The sequence below is a fragment of the Phalacrocorax carbo genome, chromosome 2, assembly GCF_963921805.1.
Source record: "Phalacrocorax carbo chromosome 2, bPhaCar2.1, whole genome shotgun sequence".
Classification (NCBI taxonomy): Eukaryota; Metazoa; Chordata; class Aves; order Suliformes; family Phalacrocoracidae; genus Phalacrocorax; species Phalacrocorax carbo.
This window is the reverse complement of record NC_087514.1, coordinates 57027300-57033299: the sequence shown is the minus strand read 5'-3', so window position 1 is coordinate 57033299 and position 6000 is coordinate 57027300.

Sequence of the window (6000 nt, the reverse complement as noted above, 5' to 3'; positions counted from 1 at the left end):
AGAAAGCCCCATGTAGCAAAAGATTACCCCGGGTGGGACCTTTCCACTCCCAACCCATGCATGCCCATCAGCCAGTGCTCTATGACCCTGGGCACAATTCCCTGATCTCCCCTTTCTTGTGGGCAGCCTAGTCCCTTCTGCCCTTCAGCAGGTCCCACCTACACTATGGGCACTGCCACCCTGTGCACGGCTCTCCACCCACAACCATGAATATTCACCATTTTCCTCCCCCAACACCAAGCACTAACAGGGAAGGTTTGGAGAGTGCACCCACTCACCCACTGCTTTGGTCCTGTGCCTGCATACCTGTTGCAGAGAAATACAGAAATAGATGTCTTACTGTTAAATTCATAAAGTGAAATGCTTGTAAATATTTTGTGAGCATGCCTTTTAATATAGACTTTAACTGTGCAATCACTATATTAATTCCACAAGTTTCCTGGCTTTGACTCTGCTTTTCAGAGAGAAACATACTATAGTACATTGAGACCCTTCTGCTGCCACTCCACCACCCCAGGACTACATCTGTCCTGTTTTGCTGTTGGTTTTTTTTTTCCCCTTCCCTCTCTCCTAATCCACATTGCTCCTGCCCTTCTCTTCCCGCTGGGTAGCAGACAGAAGACAGATGGGCCAGCAAGCTTCCCCTGCTTTCACCTTTTTTTCTCCTCCTTTGCCCCGACTATGAGAAAAATCAGTTTAATAGAAATTAATAGCTATTTAATAGAAAACCAGAGTCAGTCACTGCAAACCTGGAATGAGATTTTTCCTGTGCCTGGTCATTCCTTGCATTTTTTTCCTTCCCAGAGTAGGGCAAATAATAGAAATGAGGAAAATGGGAATCTGTAGTGGGTCAGAGAGTAGTCTCCATTCACCACCCCTCCCTCTGTGGGCCAGCACCAAAGACTTCAGAGTCCCACCACAGACAGATAGAGGGTAGTATCTCTTCCACATTGAGACTCATCCTATTTTTAAATACTGGCTTAAGGCTTAAGATCTGAAGCACCATGTTAACTATCCTTATGTCGTTTTGTTCTTCTCATTCTTTCCTTTCCAGCAATTTTGGTGTCATTTGCAAAGTTATCAGCAAAGAGTTTATCTTTTCTTGCAGATCACTAATAAAAACCTTGAACTGCATGGGCTCCTTTGAAGCCATTAAACAACCCATTAGAAGAGAGTGGAAACATGCTGATGTAGCTGCTAATTGGTTTCCAGAGCATTTGATACAGGTAAATTGATTTTGTATAGTGCTGGGTTTTTTTTTACCAGATTATCATGCAGGTCTACATCAAATGACTTAAAGTAATCCGTGTGTATTACGTCAATACATCTACCTTAAGCAACTGCATTTTAGTCTCATCTTATTGCTTGAATGCACCTATTTTCCATTAAAAATATATTGATTAACATTACATAAGCTACCACTTATGAATTAATTTCTATTTGTTTCCCATCTTTGTCTTTGTTAGTATTTTGCCCAGGGTCTATATAATGCTTGTAATTATCCAAATCCATCACATTTTTTCTTGTGTGCCACGTTCACTTTTTCCTAGTCATCTGAAATTTCCCCTGTGTACCAATATTTGTTGAGAATGAATATGAATGGCTCCAAGAGTATCTCCACCAATTTTTGTCGTACTCTTGGGAGCATTCAACCCTGACGATTTAAATGTGTTTTGCTTTCACTGATGAACATTCTCTCATGCATATAGTGAAAGGGAAAGAATTTCATATCACTTCATTACTATAACTGAAAAAATTCAGCTTTTCAAAGTAGCTTAGTAAAAACTGTGCTTTCTTATCCAGAAACTAGTCCCCAGGTGAATTCCATTTCACTCACACCAAAGGCAAAAAAGAAACTGTTGCATTTTGCTCTTGTTAGCTATTCAGAGACAATACGATTGTGACAGAAACAGCTGAGCTAGATTTTGGCTTATGCATCAATAACAAAACTTTTAACCAAGTTAAAATATTGGATGTTCAGTCTTAGGGGTGGCTAAGCCAAAAAGATCACTCTTTAGGCAATTTTCACATTCTAAGTTGAGTTTCCAAATCAGGCATGTAATCTTTAGCAAATCTTAGGAGGCTTGATCTGGATAGCTTTGATGGACAGCAAAGCAAGGAACTACATCATTACGTTTTTACTCAGTCACATTTTAGATCTGAGAATTAGACTCTTCCTTAAAAACTGTCATGCATTTGGGAAAGCTTGTGTATTCCAGTGACATCACGCATGGTATTTCTTCACAATTTTTTTCCTTTATAATTATTGAAAAGTGAAATGAGTTTTTAAATCTTATGTTTGTCTCTTAGAGGGTGAACTGGATAGAGGTTTCTGACTGACTCATTTGGGCCACTTACTCAGTTCTAACAAATTTCAGTAACAACTTGTTATGAAAGACAGGACAGGATGGGAGGGCTTCTGGCCACTTTATGACCCGACTTCTGATTGTTCCAGCCTGGATAACATAGATGGATTCATTCTTAAACACAAGCAGAAGTAATTCGCTTGATGGGTTGACCATAGCGACATTTATCAATTATCTGACTACTTTTCTAGAAACTAGAACAGTAAATTTTATCCAAGATGAGCTTAAACAGACTTTTGCACATTTTCAGTTTTCACTGTTGCCTTGATGTGAGTTGAGTAGCGAATAAAACTCAACACTTCCTTCACTGTGTTATCAGCAGGCATCAGATGACATCATAAGGAAATGAAATATTTGCAGTTGCCTCACAGGAAAACTTAGAAAGGCACAAAATCACCCATGAAGCCTATTCTTATATGACTGATGACAGTGATGGAGTTGCCATGGAGGCCTGACATTGTGGTAATTCAACATATGCCAAGGTAACCTCAAGCCTCAAGCCTCAAGGCCTCAAAGCGCTGATCCGAAATTGCTCTTATTAATGGTCTCATAGAAGGATGGCAGTTGAAGAGAGGACAGATACCTAAACTGGAGAGATTTACCCTGGTGGGAGGAGGGAGATGATTTATACTCAGTTATAAACAGTCAAAATCTCACTCTCTGAAGACCAGCTCTGAGTATAAAAGATGTAGGTAAATGACAACTGTGACATTGTAGTAACGGTTCTGTTTAAAATTGCAGATGTCTGTGAAATTTGACAGAGAATCTTTGATGCACCTCATCACACATTTTCAACATCCAGGATTTAGTTATGCCTTCGAGCTCCCACTAAGTGGAAGGAAAATTTCCAATGCTGGTTGAAAATGGCAGGGGACACAACACCTCTCCTTGAACATCTCAGGAAATGGGAAACTCTCATGGGAATTCTGGCACATTTCACCAAAAAAAGCTAGCTTTCTTGAAAAGCAGACCTGTCAGAAGACAGCCTCAATAACTTCAGGCTCTCCTGAAGTACCAGAGACATGGGCTGAGTCATCTTGCCAAAAAGCTAAGTAACCACTTTCCCAGAGCTTTGAAACCTGTAGCTCCCAGACATCCTTACCTCGCTGTCACTGATGTGATGCGAAACAGGCTACTCAGATGGAGGCTCTCCTTCTAATCTGGCAGTTGCTTCAGGCCTTGTAATTTTTTAAGCCATGTCTATCACACAAGGAAGGGTGCAATTTTCTGCCATGGTATGCATCTTTCACTAGTGTGTGATTCGCAGTGAGATGAGGCGAGGTGTCTGAAAGACATGCCCGCTGACAGTGATGACTGGATGACTCAAGTCTTGTGGATTTTCTAAGGCATCGCTTTCCTCCAGGGAAAAATAAAATAAAAATCCCTCCATTTTATTTTTCAGTGATGGATGTTGTGTTATGATAAAGCCTTTATACTCCTGGCAGCAAGTACTTAAGTACATACTACATGCTGCGGTTAAATAGGTCAATGCAAATCTATGTGGATACATTTATCACCACCTCATCCTTTCTTTCTTAGTCTTCTCTGGAACAATTTATCCTTTTTGTGCAAAACCACCCATCAATCCAAGACATCATTCAGCCAGAATCAAGCTTCCTGAAAAGCTAAACCATGCAGGCAGGGTGGCTACATAAGTGCACTGGAATGTATTAGTCAAAGCCCTTTGTTCAGGGCTCCAACTCAGTAACTGGTGTGTCATGAACTGCATGAATGTATATAATCTTTTATTCAGTGGATTTTGTACTATGTAAATTCAGGCATACCTACAGGTAAAGGTATAACATAACTTTTTACAGGTGGAGTCTAGGCACCTGATGCATTCTGAGTCTCGTATTTGTTTATGCTCATTTTTTATCTAGGGTTCTCAAGTAACAACGGTGTTAATGTGGCTGTGCCATGAAATGCATGTATATGCACTCTTTGACCTATGATCTGCACTATTTTTAATGTGATATCCTTTTTATCTTAAATCCAAATTTCCTGTTTCAGATGTAGCTTTTGTTCCTCCTCTATCACCTTGATGGGGCTGTGACCCACCACAAAGAATATCTTCTAGGGTAGGACATCATTGTGTCATTTGCCCCTTCTTTTCAGTTCTAAACATTATTTTCTGTCTTTAGAATTTTGTAATCAACATGACATTCTGGCTTTGTTCTCATTTCAAGAAACCTATGTCCCCCACAGAAATTCCACCTCTGAAACATTAAAAACAACAACAGGAAGAAAAAGACCTTGGTAAAAAACTTGTCAAAAACCCCACGTTTCATTTTCTGGTATCTTTGTAATGAGGAAACAAGTTTCTCTGTTGAAATCCCTTTCCTAGATCATTATGAGTTCATATTTCCAGCATAGCTCAAAAGCCTCGTTTGTGTTCAAAAGTGCCAAGAAACTGAGTCACCTCCATTAGAAACGTCAGCTGCTAGTAAGACTTCTGTCCCTCCTTACTGTGACTATCGGGAGAACCGTTCTGATGTTAAAGGCTGTGCTGTAGGAGGAGAGCTGGTTAGGTGCCAGCAGGCAGTTCAGGTTGCCACCTTGAAAGCAAATTTTCCCTGAGAACCAGGAGTGACCTACAGAGTGCGGTAAAACTCAGAGGACAAATGCTATCTCTAAAGGGAATGGTGCCAGGAAAGCTATTTCATTTTCATTTGGGTTCCTGACTGTCTCAAGAAATAGGACAGAAAAATGTAAGTCTTTATTTTGAACACTCTTCTTTCTGAGGGCTCTTATTAGATTCCTACTACACATTTTATGCTTTTTTGGTAAATATCTCCAGGGCAAAATTGTCCCATGAGACAACTGATGAATACAGACAGGAACTTGGTTATTTGGTAGTGATTCTATGTTTGCCGATGACTTCATTTTTTGCAGAGCTAGAATATTGGAAAGGGATTTTGAAGTGCACTGTCATCCAGGTTGCATCCATTGCTCTTTCTTCCTAAACCTCTGTGAAAACTCCCGACATATTTGTCAGAAAAGCAGCCAGATTCTTTGAAGATGACAAGAAGCAGGCATTTCTTTTATAAGGTGCTTAACCTACAGTTCAACTCTATTAAAAAGCAGAGAGAAACTGTTACTATCCTCTTATCCATTTTTTATTTATTTTAAATCAGCAACAGCAATGCTATCACTTGCACCCCAAGTTAGGTTATACTGACAAAGAGGAAGGAATGTGATGTTCATTTTCCTCAAGGGCATCTCTTAGACATGTAAGCTGACTTCCTTATTGATTGGTACTTGTCAATAAGTAATCAGAAGCCTAGGGACTGTCTCTCTCTCAGTATGTAACAGATCATTTCCCCAGAGTACTCTACTTGCTGTAGGGGAACAGGCATTTAGTTGTTAGGTATTTATCTTCTTATTTAAACATGTATTTTACTGTCTTGGAGAGAGCAGGCATGGCAGTGACTAGGTAAAATAAATGTGAATTAAATGGACTTTGGGGAAAATGCATTTTTGTTTTCTAAAATTCTCAAAGTGTAGCAATCAGAAAGGTTGAGTGTTTCATCATAAATAAGGTGAGTCTCAAAGAACTCTTGGCAGATGATGGGAAGGATAAAACTTGGGTTCTCAGGGAGGTTTTGAGAAAATAAGGTCAGTGCTTTTCAAAGAA